This window comes from Hypomesus nipponensis, chromosome 18, assembly GCF_054491055.1.
Source record: "Hypomesus nipponensis isolate SF chromosome 18, ASM5449105v1, whole genome shotgun sequence".
In the NCBI taxonomy this organism is placed as follows: domain Eukaryota; kingdom Metazoa; phylum Chordata; class Actinopteri; order Osmeriformes; family Osmeridae; genus Hypomesus; species Hypomesus nipponensis.
The window spans coordinates 18,590,001-18,604,057 of NC_140378.1; the positions used below are offsets into that span (position 1 = coordinate 18,590,001).

Below are 14,057 nucleotides of genomic sequence, written 5' to 3' on the forward strand. Positions count from 1 at the left end.
GTGTGTGTGTGTGTGTGGAGGGGTGTGTGTGTGTGTGTGTGTGTGTGTGTGTGCTGGTGTGTGTGTGTGTGTGTGTGTGTGTGTGTGTGTGTGTGTATCGAAAGTAGCGTTCCTCACACATACCAGCAACACAATGTCTGAGGTATTTAGGAAGGAAGTGATTAATGCAGTGGAACTACACCCCTCATCCCTAACGATTCCCCTGTATGCAAACATAATGAACAATAACTCTCACTTCCCACCCCTTCCGTCCCCAGTACCACACCATACATCACCACAATTATACCCACAACAGCCGTCCTAAGTATTTACACATCCCCAGAAAAGACTGCTGAGGCCATATTAACATGAACTGTGGCGGTAGTGGAGTCCATGACCCAGGATGGCAGATGCTTCCACCAGTGTTTCCCATACATTGATCTATTTGTGGTCGCCAGCCATAATAAAAAAGTACCACCACTTTTTTACTGTTTAACACGGCAAAAAAACCAAACATTTGATTGTAGATCACATCAGTCCTTTCTCTGCATGTTGTACCACTGTCTCGTAGAGACGGCCCCCCCAAACATGTTTGATGTCACAACTTCAAGACATTATGTTGTTTTTGCTTCTCTGTGCCACGTAATCCTGTAGGGAGAAGTTCTCTGTTGCACTGAAATTGAGATATTATTACTGTTGCACTGTACCTGTCAGCTGAGAGGTGGGTCCTTTGCATTGTGCCGGCTAAGACGTTCTTTGACCACCAAAAAACTGTGGGAAATGTGCATTTATGAGCCTTGATTTTCTGCCGTTCTTTTCTACTTGCAACATTTGACCGTCACTTTGGATAAAAGCATTTGCTCAATGAAATGTAAAAGGTAAAGGGTGTGTGTGCGAGGGTGAAGGTGCTGGTTAGATGCGTCGCTGGTCGGAAACCACACTGCAGTAGTGTCTCTGCCTCGGAAGCTTCCCTCCGTGTTCCACCTTCTTGTTCTGCAGTCGATGCTGCCTCTTCGTTTAACCTCTGCCTCACCCCTCCACCTCCACCGCCCACCCCCTCTCCCCCAACTCCTCCCACGCTATCCCTTCCCCGACACCTTGTTCGTGTACCCACTACAGCCTATCAAGACTTCGTTAACACCGGAATTAATTGCAGTCATTGAACCCAGATGTGGGAGATTAGAGAGAATGCGGGCCCCGAGGCCAGTCTGTCATTACAGCTTGATTGCTACTCTCCACGCAGGCCTACGTGGACGTTAGCAAGCTGCTAATGCCAGTCTGCTGCCTTTGTGGAGACCTTCTGCTCAGCCAGTGCACTCTGGGAGAGAAGGTTAAAGCTGTAACCCGGTTGGCTGATAAAGTGCACTACCGTAGCTGTGGTTATGCTGTTGGAGTAAGAGCCATTCTTTAGCCATACTCGAGCGAGTATTTGAAAGAGACGGATGACCGAGAGGAATGTTTGAGGGAAACCGTGGTAACCATGGAAGAATATCATTGTACGGAATATGGTTTTCGACTTTGAATTACTGGAATGGAATGTTGGACTAGTCCACTGAATGCTCTGAGAGGATGCATAGAGGTCGAAGGTGGTCTTTTATTACCCCAACAGACTTTCAATCCATAGAACTTAAATGGCTATGAAAGAAAACAATTGTGCAGCTAATGGAACTATCTGGAAAACATTTATCTTGTTTTTCCCAAGTCTCCTGCTTGGACAACAAAAGCGTTTTTGTTTTGTTTTATAAGGTCTGTTTATTGATCCAAACTGACACCGGCATACCAGAGACAGGCCACCAAGCAAGCAGCGACAACAGAACTAGAATTAGTTGAGTGTGTTTAGATTGTGTCCTCTACAGTGTGGATTTAAGAGAACATGAAACACAGACTTGACCACCACACCTCCCTTAAATCTCTCCTTAGGAGTCAAATTCACATCTGTTTGTTATCAGCATGTTTGTATATTCCTACACCCCTTGTCCTTTTGGGTCATTGTGAAACCTCGTTCTACCGTAGTTCAGATAAAGGGTTAACTGTGTCTGTTTGATATTACTGTGTTTTCGAGTTGTTTATTTCCCTCAACTGTGATTTGTGGATTGCCTCTATTGTCCTGTCTGCCTGTCGAGTCTGTCGACTCTCCAGAAACACTCTTGTCCTCGATCATACTTGGTGTTCAGCGTCATAGCAACCACACAAGCAGCAAGTGTTATTGAGCGTCTCCAAACAAAAGTGTACTCTCTTCACACACCCCTCCACCGACCCCCCCCCCCCCCCGTAAAAAACGGGGATAAAAGATGGTTAAAATGCAAGGACAGTTTGATGTTTGTTCTTCCTTGTTGCCTTGTCTTCTCCTTCCCAGGGCTGGCACACAGCGCTTCTGCATGAAAGATGAATTCTTATTTAAACCTAGGCTGCACCCCATCATATAAATCATGTTGTTTTGGATGATTTATTCGACCCACGAGATGGCAGAATCATTTCCCCCTCTCCCCCCCTCCTCCTCTCCGTCTCCCCACGCCTCTCCTCTACAACACTCCCTGCACTCCACTATTGACCTGACAAGATTCAGCTTGACTATTATCTCCGCGAACGTGCCACAGAGACTTAGAGACGGTAAGTCGTTTTCACCAGCCGGCCGCAAAACCGCAGAAAAACACTGCACCGTATCTGCATGCACCCACCTCACTGAGAATGCGTGCATTATGTATGGTATGGTTAAAGCAGAAATAAATATGAAATCAGGTTGAATAACAAGTTATCAACTCGTACTGGTTCTCTTGTTTGGTGCTGCTTGTGGTGCAGAGTGTTACCTATTTTATAAAAATAAGGAGTTCTAGAGAAGTGACTTCAAAGTAAGCTTGTGTTCAAATGATGGATACTGGGATGTCTAACACATTTTTTGGAATGACAAAAACACAATTTTTTTTGCTAGGAATTATTATATATTAATTCTATTATTTCTTGGATATTTTACCCTCCTTCACCAAATCTACCATAGAAGGTTACAAAGACTGCTTCCTTTTATATATTTATAATGTCTTTGTTTGCAGATTGAGGCCTATGCTGAAACAATTACAGAATAGTTGGATGTTAGTGAAGCATAAATAACTAAATGTAAGCAACTTTCCCACCAGCAAAGATTAGTATAACTCTGACTTGCCAATCGTCAATAATGAGCTATATAACTAGTCAAGCAACTCTCAACTCAGGAAAAAAAGCAAATTTACTCCACAAAAGATTTTTTTAAATTACAATTTCACCCAGCAAGCAAAGCAAGATTAATTTCACACCTCATGTGGCTTTGTTATACAGTTATACAAATTGTTGTATCGTTGCCAAACAGGCTGTCATCAGACCAAAGGATCGATATACAGTCCTGAAAACACTACGCTATTACTCTCTACCGTTAGTTCCAATAACAGGAAATGATGACACATCAGCTATGCTATTACTCTCGACCGTTAGAGATTGCTAATACTCTCTACCGTTACTCTCTGACCCCCCACACATCCGACACATGCCTCCACAACACATTACTAACTTGATCCTTAAAAGTGAAGATCAGATACGATTTTTCGCAATGTTTTACAGACTAGCATAAACTTTGTTGGGTTACGACTGGTTGCGCAGTTGAAAACATACAGTCCTCCATCTCCGTCTTGCATTTCAGCAGATAAAACACCGTGACAACACACCGAGACACATTAACTTTCCTTTACAACTTGTTTTGGAATCAAGGGAACTGTCTCCAATAAACGAAACGTCGAGAAACAACAAAGTTCCTCCGTGTCCTCATCTCCTAGCCTCATAAAAGTGGTTCTGCCACCCGACGACAGGATCTCTGACTAGGAAAAGTGATTCATTTGAGACCTCATGGCTGGGTGGGACTCTGGTATGGAGATTCAGCTCTCCTGAACAAGAACACCCCCACAGCTCAGAGACATCTCCAAGGAGGAGGATAAAGAAGAAGAGACTGCCACACAGAGAGACGTCTCAAAATAAACTGCTCTCAGGAAACAGAGACCACAGTGCCTCAACCCCCTCCGCCCCCCCTGTAGAGTTTGTAGAGAAGAAGACCTGCTTTGCATGTTAATGATTCTGCTCACACACAAGTGGTACTGTGTTGGCAGTATTGGAAGTTTATATGCCACCACACAAGTTGCCACCAGCTTGATGTCTCACTCCAGATTTGACTGCGTTGCACAAACTGCTGAACCCCTCAAGAACACCGTTGCTGTAAAATGTCACACCCACATTTACAGTACGTTAGACCAAACAGTGTGACTACATTGAGCCCGATTCTGCTTTCGCCTAGCGTGTTCAAACACATCCTTCCAGAAGTTTCCTGAACGCAGCGATTGGTGTTGACCCTTGGGGATGCAGTACGGCTGCAGGTGCCTACACTCTTCCCTCCTCTCATTTCCAGGATGGTGGCTGCCAGTGGCCCGTCAAAACACACTGACTTCCGACCCTTGTCCTCTCTCCGTGAACCAAACACTGGACAGGAGAGCCCACAGCACACACACACACAGCACACACACAGCACACACACAGCACACACACAGCACACACACAGCACACACACAGCACACACACAGCACACACACACACACACAGCACACACACAGTACACACACAGCACACACACACACAGCACACACACATACAGCACACACACAGTACACCCCAGCCACTACAGGCAGTCCGCAGTCAGCCAGGTGTTGATTATTTAGTATTCCTGTTTTACGAGTCTGAATCTCCACACAGAGTACGGTACAAAGCTGTGACATCAGTGACAGTCCCCACAGGGCTGCACCAACACATTCAGAGGAGCAGAACTGCTGTGTGACGCAGAGCTATTGGGACAGCAGGCTTGCAACATCAACATCAAACTCTGTCTTGTCCGTGCTGAGTATGGCGACACTCACAACTGGCCGAGGCTCTGCAGAGACAGAACGGAGCCTGCAGTGTGCATTCACGACTTGATACGACTGAGATTATGGAGGCAGAGTCGCTGTGGAACCTGGCGAGCATCGGATGTTCTGACAGGATGAGTTCAGTGGTCACTTTAATTGCTGGAGCTGGAAGCTTATGATAGAGTCTGTAATGGTATGGAGGTGCACATCCAACTCTCTAGAACCGTTTAACCATTACGGAGGCAGCCCCCTAATAATCAGCTGTTACGGTCCATTTCCCGCTCTTCTCTTTCTTTCTCCCTTTCCCTCTCTTTTTTTCTGTCTCTTTCTCTGCCTGTCATTTCTTTACCCTCAGGTCCCCTTCTCAGTTGACTGACTCCACCATCCCTCGTCCTCTACTTCTCGCTTCTCTCTCCCTCTATTTATGTTTCTCTCTCTCTCTTTCTCTCACTTTCCCTCTCTCTTTCTCTGTCTCTCTCTTCTCCCTCTCTATTTCTCTCTCCCTCTCTCTCTCTATTTCTGTTTCTCTCTCTTTCTGTCACTTTCCCTCTCTCTTTCTCTGTCTCTCTCTCTTCTCCCTCTCTATTTCTCTCTCCCTCTCTCTCTCTATTTCTGTTTCTCTCTCTTTCTGTCACTTTCCCTCTCTCTTTCTCTGTCTCTCTTTCTCTTCTCTCCTTCTCTATTTCTCTTTTCGTCTCTCTCTTCCCCTCTCTCATTCTTTTCTCCCTCTCTCTCTCCATTTAACAAGGTATCTTAAAACTCGGCAAGAACCCGGTGTTCTGGCGTTCCTTCTCATCACAGAGCCTGACGTATTTTATCTGTCCTCGCAGGGAAAGAAAGGCAGGCAAAGGAACAAAAGCAGGTCTTAATGAGAAGTAGAGGTGATTAAGGACTGAATAGCCCACTGCAGAAACCTCCTCCAAGACACATCCTCCTGCCTCCTGGCTGCCATCAGAAGATAGGCGCTGCCTCGTCTCATGCCTCGTCTCCTGCCTCTGCCACTGGCTTTAATTGTATTGACATTCGCTGGTTCTGAAGCTGCTGGATGCCTGATAAACTGCCCTTATTCAGGCATTAATCACTGCTGCCCGCCGTGGCTCTGAGATTCACCTGCTGCAGGACCCCAATTCAAGGTGCCCTAAATTATCCTGCAGCTGAATAGAAGCTAAGAGCTCAGGGTTGTGGTTTTGAGCAGCTAACAGCTAGCCGTCCTCTCGAATCGCCTTCCCTGTTCGTCCCTTTGTCCGGTTGTCAATCTTTGTAAAAGGAAAGGCCATCAAACGCACAGCATGCGTTACAGTTTGGAACTGTGGAAAGCTGGAAGGGAATGGTGAGGGCAGAGCATGTAGCTTTGCAGCTACGTTGAGGACTAGCTATGAAAAATAACCTTCCTGCGTTATCAGATAAGTGTAAGCTATCTTTTGTTAATGACAATGTAATTTCACGCAAAGTTTTTGTGATCAAATAGCACATGGCAATGGGTATGGCCCAGTGGTTACAGCATTTGACTGCAGATCAAGAGGTCACAGTTTCAAATCCCCCTCTACTTTGCTTTGGATGACATGTCCCAAAACAAATGCATTTGGGACACAGAATTTAGTCTTAAAATTGTTCATTCTACATAGTATGGTAGTATTGTGGGCATTGAGACACACCAAAAGCATCAAACAAGTGTCAAGGAGTGGAATGCATGAAGGATTCTGGGTAATGTAGTCAGGTTGTTTTGACAAATAACATTGTTGTTGCAGCTGAATTCAGGATATATTGTGTTGTTCTTTGGAGGATCTTTATTGTATTTGTTGTGTTGGCTGGCAACCAATCTCTTCTCCTCTCCGCTAAGCTTGCAGAAGAGAAGACTGCAAACTTGGCTTGAAATCAACACATTTTACATCAGCCTGCAGAATACTGTAAACAGGTGCACATTTGAATGCTTATTAGACTGCTATTTTAACTATAATGAAATCAAACAAAGACAGTACATTAAAGAAGACTAATTTTGAGTCAAGCACCCTCAAGCTTCGTTCAAAACAAATTACGTATCTAAATGCAGGCCTTTATGTGGGCTTTGAATTGCTTTTATGACTGAAACACCAGGAAAGATAGTGGAATTCCCAAGAGAGCTTTGTCTTGAAAGCAATTAGGCTTATGTCATAAATGTCCTTTACCTGGTATAAATTACATACTGGACTTTATAACAAAGGGTCCTTTGTTATAAGGTCCTTTGCTGGAGAAAAAGGGTCCAGACAAAAACCCAACCAACCACAGAGCAATACCATGACTGCTGAGTTGTGCATTATCATGTATTGATTTCTTTAAAAAGATTTTTCTAATTTGCGTAATGAAGTGTTTTTGTAATTCAAATATGGGACCCAAAACATATCGCTTTTCCACGCTTTCTCTTTTTTTAAGTAAGTCATTTTTTCCCCCCGCCCCAATAAAGGAGGGTCATATAAATGTTATCTCATAAGTGCCCTCTCACACCTAACTAGGAAATGGTTCATGAATAATGTAGACAGTTTTAGACACATCTTGGCCGAGGTCTGCAGCGATAATCTGAAAATGAACCATTAGATTGCTTCATTTCATTTCCTCTCTCCAAAAATGCAATCGAACCATGAAATGACCATTCCCACTTTTCACATATTCATAGCGTATCCTTTGGTGAATCCAGTGTTAAGCTCATCAAGTATAGGAAGAACAAATGTGTGCAAATAGCACCTTCACATTCTCTCAGCCAATGAATATGAATGGCAGCACTGTGTGAAGAGGACAGGTAATATTTACTGAGATGAAATTGCTTCTGTGAGAGTGGGCTCTAGCTAAGCCAAGTATTTGATTGAAATCCAGCTCCATCATGTTCCAGGGCATGAGGGGACACTCTGCAGTTCTACAGTACATCACGAGGGAACAAGGTGCAGGGTTCCACCTCAGGATTTCCAACTTGACTAAACATCTAAAGATTTGGCACCTCGAGAGAACGATTAGCCGGGTCGTGAACAATAGTCTGTAACACTTTCCAACACGTGTAACTCCCCGGGCTGGCACTTCTGCGTGCCCTGTCTCTCTATGATGACGTCATACGTTCCATCCCCAGGCTAGCCCAGGGAGCAGCACTTCTGTGTTGTCAGCACTTCCTGGCGCTCCATGATGACATCACACACTAACTCCCCTGGCTGGCGTAGACAGCAGGGTGATGTTGATGCTTAAGGCAGGTCCTTCATCATCGCAGCACCACTTCCTCATTACCGCCCTCCGACCTGATCACATGACCATACCATTGTCTCCCACACCTGGGGAAGATGGAGAGGACAGGAGGGAGATGTCGCTCCAGGCTGGAGATGTTGTGGATGGAGGCAGAGTAGTAGAGAGAAGAGGAGGGGGTAGAGGGAAAGAGAAAGACAGAGAGGGGGGGGAGGGCAAGTAGAAAGAAAGAAGGAAAGTAGATACGGATATGCAGATAGGAATGGAGAGAATGTGTGAGAGTGTGTGTGTGTGTGGGGTAGAGATGGAGGGAGAGAGAGAGAGAGAGAGAGAGAGAGAGAGAGAGAGAGAGAGAGAGAGAGAGAGAGAGAGAAGAGAGAAGAGAGAGAGTGAGAATGAGAGAGAGAGAGAGAGAGAGAGAGAGAGAGAGAGAGAGAGAGAAAGATATATATATATAGAGAGAAGAGTAAATACAGATCCAAAAAGAGGAATAGAAAGAGACGGGCCGGGAAAGAAAGAAAAAAATGCAATAAAGACAGAGAGGTGAAGGAGAAAGAAAGAGACGCAGAAGAAAGGGGGAGATGGTGAGAAAAGACAGAGAATATCCCCTTGTTTCGAATCTGTCCCTGGAGGGGGACGGATCGACTTGGCTTGGAGTGATGAAGTAATAAGATGGTTGTGTGTGTGCGTGTGTGTGAAGTATCCTTCACACCATCAACCCCCATCTCCGAGTGATTTTCTGCTCAAAATTATTTTACGTAATAACCCTTCTAAAGACACCCAAGGCCATCATGTCTTAATGGCATCACAGAATAATCTGCACAGCATCTACGCACGGTAACCTACTGCGGCAGATGTTGCCCATTAAAAACCTGAGAATACAGTAATTACACCTGAAAACCCATCACCTCTCTGCCACTACCACACAATCACACAATCACACACCCACACACGTGGGGATCTCCTGAGGGTACTGAAGGGCCTCGTCTCCTCCAAACATCAGACAGACACAAGGGTTGTCCTCTGACGGCGAGCTATCCACATCAGCTCCTCTCCACTCGCACCACTCCCCAATTCCCTCATCTCAGAAACAGTAATACCTGACAAAAACCCACCTCGCTCTTCTCCTCTTCCTCGCTGCCATGTTTCATATTAAGCCTCTTCTTATTCTCTCTCTCTCTGTCGCTCCCTTCTTATATTCCATCTCTCAGAAGTTTCCACACGCCGCCTCTACTTCCTAATGCAGACATTAGCATAATGGGAACAAATAGGGCCAGATTGAGCCTCACAGGCATGTGGCTGGCTAATGGAAGCAACACTGTTAGCCCTGCAGCACTTCTCCTTCTCTCTCTCTCTCTCTCTTTCTAATTTGTCTCTCTCCCTCTCTCTCCTCTTTCTCTCTTCCTGTCTTTTTCTCCCTCCCATTCTCCCTCCCCACTCAGAGGCAGATAAGGGAATAGGTAGGCGCTGATTGCTGCATCTGAAGGGAGGCCGTCACCACCATGAAGGCCTAGTGACTGTGCCTGCAAGACCAGATCACACACATTAGACCCCTGAGCAGAGGCGCTTTAAGGCCCCGCTTTTGTCGCTAATACTGGTTTAGCAGGAGGAGGAGAGAGCGAGATTAATGGCCGCCACTGCGCAATCAAATCAGACAACTTTGCTCGACAGATGTGAGTCATTGACATAGCTAGGAATGACGTCCAACCGTTTGTTCATCTGCCAGCATCAGACAGGATACAGGATAGTAGGCCTACACAGACTGACTACAGACAAACTCATGCACAGGTTACACAGAACAACGCTACAATGTAATGTTAACCTGCCTCGCAGCAAGTGCCTTTGCACCCGTGTGTTGATGAACCCCTGCCCCTTTCCTTCCAGCTCCCAGCAGGAAGTCCCAACTGCCACTTCCTCCCTCCCCACATCACGGCCGGGGTCCTGCTGTGTGTCCGTGCTGTGGGGGTCACAGCAGCTTAACTCCAGGATCCTACAGCCAGGCGTCCCCCCCCCTCTCACCCCCCCCCCCCCCCCCCCCCCCCCCCCCTGGCTCCACCCGGGGCGCCTATTGGAGGAAACGGTACCTCCAACAGCGGCGATTTCCGGCTCCCAGCTGGTGAGGTCTGACACTACATCACTGAGAGATGCTGCGGAGACTGATTCAGGACCAGCTCTGGCTTCCGAACGACTCCTGGATGAATGAGTGAATGAGTTCATCGTGATCCTGGATCGGATGCTGGTCCATACCTGGTAAATACAGGCCCTAGACCAAACCATGTGGTGGTTTTCTCTGAAATACTGGGTAATAGTAGTACGTTTCGGATGGGATTTTGGCAATCCACCTGCTCTTATTGGTCTGCAGCTTCAAATGTCATGTAACTGACACAGACGAAATGAGAGAAGTAAGTTGATCCACAGCTAACGGCAAAGCATCACTTCAGTGGAGAGAGGGTCGAACGAGAACGAGGAAAAAGAGAGGGGGATTGAGAGAAACAACATAAGAGGATTTGAGTGAATTTCCATTCTAGCTCTTGGAGATGTCTCATGTCAGCTTCGAGGACGTCGCCTGCTTTCATCTATTGGATTTTCCTCACCAATTAGGGCTGTTTAAGGCAGCACGGGTGTCTAACCATGCGGCGATGATTACGCCTCTTCGGGTGTGTGTGCGAGTGCCAAAAAGAATCCAAATATGTTGCCAATTAAACAGCACAATGTGTAACCTGACAAGCAATAATAACAAAAAGACACTAAGACAAGGAAAGTGTATCGAGTGTGTGTGTGTATCTGTTTGTGTGTGCATGAGTGTGCGTGAGTGTGCGTGAGTGCGTGAATGTTTCTTGAGCTAGAGCCTCGAACAGAAGACCTCTCCCTGTTTGTGAATCAATTATAGAAATGTATGCACAATAGTGAATAATCCAGGAATTGCTGACTCATGCAGCAACACAGACAATTCACGCATATCATCACTGAAATAGCCAACCAACAGTAGGATTTAAAAGTACGCTAGCTTAAGGCGAGTTTTTCATAAGCTCAGCACTTCTCCAGGGGGTTCGAGATATCAGACGTCACGCGTGTAAGACAAATGTACTGTACCTCAGAGGACAAAACGTCTTTATATCAACCCGTTGTTTATACGAGAAGTCTGAGCTGGGAGATGAATAATGGTAATTCCGCTCTCCTCGCTGTCCTCCACACAAGCCGATGCTGTTGTGTGTGAAGTGATATAGAGGCTACGATGGCCCAGGGCATGTAATTGGCAGTTGGAATTCTGAGAGAATTCTGAGAGCACACGGTGAGTCTCTATTACCTGGGCACGCTGAGCTCAGACAGGATGTCCCTCTCTCCAGACCTCGGACAGAGAGAGAGAGTCCTGATGTGAGCAAGCCACAGGACAGGGCTGAACTGGCAACTTTATACCCAAACACAGACTTTATATTTTCCCTGAGGACTCTGGTCCTTGGTCTGGTCATGGTCCTGTAGCTATTGTTGACAGTGTTAACATGCCATGACTGTTGAGGGTGTGTGATATATGGAAGGAGAGAGAGATGGGAGCCTTGTGACTAAGAAAGTATGAATTTTGAAGGCCAATGATGCAACCTGTTCACATGCTTATTCAGCTCTTGAGGGTTTGAAGTAATTACTTTCCCTCCCTCCCTCCCTCCCTCCCTCCCTCCCTCCCTCCCTCCCTCCCTCCCTCCCTCCCTCCCTCCCTCCCTCCCTCCCTCCCTCCCTCCCTCCCTCCCTCCCTCCCTCCCTCCCTCCCTCCCATCTACACACACACACACACACACACACACACACAGACACAGACCTTGACACACAGAACTGAACAGCCAACCACCCCCCCCCAGGTCTCCAGGTGCAGCTGAGCAGGCTGTTAGCTTCCCATACAGCCTGTCACGGCCCCTTCATCACCTGCCCAAGTAGCCAGGGCAGGGGCCCCCGCCGCAACCACCCATGTGTGTCTCTCGACTCTATCGATTGGCTAGCGGGGAGGGGAGGGGCGGAGCTCTGTGGTTTGGAGGGCCTGTGGAGAGCCTCACAGCGGGAGGGGCAACCGTCAGCACCAATCAGCATCTCAGCTTCAGCAGAGCTCTCAGCCATGATGGATCAATCTATACTGTACCGGTGAACTGTCATGCTGCAATGCTCCTGAAATGCGCATTGTTTTTTTCTACTTTTTTCCTACCCAAGAGTGAATTGAAGCGATATCAAGACAAATGCACAGTGACTCCACTTTGGAAAAACACACCAAAACATCATTATATGCTCAAATACAAAACAGCCATTTTGACAAAATCCACCCTTTTCAATTGACTGTTAACCAAATCCCAAGTACAATCACAGACTGTTGCTAGCTGTGTTTGGTGCTGCCAGCTAATTCTAAGCTACTTAGAAGAAAAAAACTCTTTAAAAGTGCCCAGTAGCTTTTTAGCAGTGGGGACACGAGAGAGAGAGAGAGAGAGAGAGAGAGAGAGAGAGAGAGAGAGAGAGAGAGAGAGAGAGAGAGAGAGAGAGCGAGAGAGCAAGAGAGAGAGAGAGAGAGAGAGAGAGAGAGAGAGAGAGAGAGAGAGAGAGAGAGAGAGAGAGAGAGCTAGGGTCAGCTCAGGGCACCAGCTAACAAGTTCCTGGGAGACGCATTGGAGGAAACATGGATGGTCCGACTGGTCTATGGTCCATCAGAGACTGGAGACTAATGTGGAAAACGCTTGGGTTCAAAACCTTGTCTCCTGAAACTAATGTGGTACCAGAAAAAATATTGAGCCCAAACATTAAAAAAATCCAAATATGCACCTAAAATGTGAAGAAACTGTATAAACATAGTGATAGTGCAATGGGTCTCAAAAGAGCCAGTGTCTAAAGCAACTAAGGTAGGCTGTTTGACACAGAGGATGAGAGTGAAGCAAGACTTTCGGATGTATATTAATTAAGAGCTTCAATCTGTTTGTAGTCATCAACACAAACATTAGTTGTATACATTTTTTTTTATGTGACACTTTTTATTGTCAGAGGGGTTAGGTAACTTGACGGGCCAAACTCATTAAAATAGGAGTCTGACCTCTTTTGACTGCTGTTTTCAATGTGTCCGACATAGCATGACATTATCATTGCAAATTAGACACAATTATAGCAAAATGACTCAAAAATAACACAGCCTAACAGTCGAGGAAGTGACAGCGGCCATGAACCACAATGATGGAACCATAGGTCATTAGACAAGACTATGAATAGGCTTTGCCACGCAATCTCACATTACGGCAACATTGGCATTTGGAGTCTTTTCCTCATAATCAGGGATGCAGAGGTTATTGGGGTCGGACAAACATAGTTGGGATGCCACTGCTAGATCTTTATAGAGCACAAGCTTCCTGTTGCATAAGATTCATATTTCATGAGCCTCGCACTGCATGAGTATCAAGTAGCGTATGTACTGTAGCTAGCGCCGTTCCATTGAACATTTGGGTGAGTGAGACTTACAGAGCGTGTTGTGCAGTGTTGTACAGACTGTTTACGGGTGTGTAACTGTGTCTGTTGAAAGAGGATAGACAGAGATGATTGTCTTACCTGATCCGAGAAATGTCAAACAAATGTAGTGCAACACCGGACATGAAAAAGAGAAGAAAAACATGAATTTAGAATCGTAATTATCTTGTGCGAACATTGGAAATACTTTGGAACAACTTGATTGGAACAGACACACAAACGCAGTAATCACAACGCTACAGAAATAGAAAGGAGACTCTTTTTTTTGTTGTTGAAATGATCAGAGCAGAGTCCCGCTGACATAACAATTCACTAAACGAGTCTAATTACTGCCTGTGGGATGCCATCTTAGCTTCCTTGTCACTTTTAGATATTACAGCCTTTTATTTCCCCCTGCGAGGCTAGCAGACATGCTCAGGCAGTTGCCTTGGACACTGTCAGGGGGTTCGTGAAGTAGGCTGTCATTTCCATGTGGTGCCG

At 46.0% G+C, this 14,057-nt stretch overlaps 1 protein-coding gene across 6 annotated transcripts in view; it reads right to left on the reverse strand.

Annotated features, from left to right (window-relative positions):
- The window catches only part of kazna (kazrin, periplakin interacting protein a), a 97,178-nt gene that overhangs the window by 47,657 nt on the left and 35,464 nt on the right, over positions 1-14,057 (reverse strand). The gene's annotated exons all lie outside the window — the stretch shown is intronic.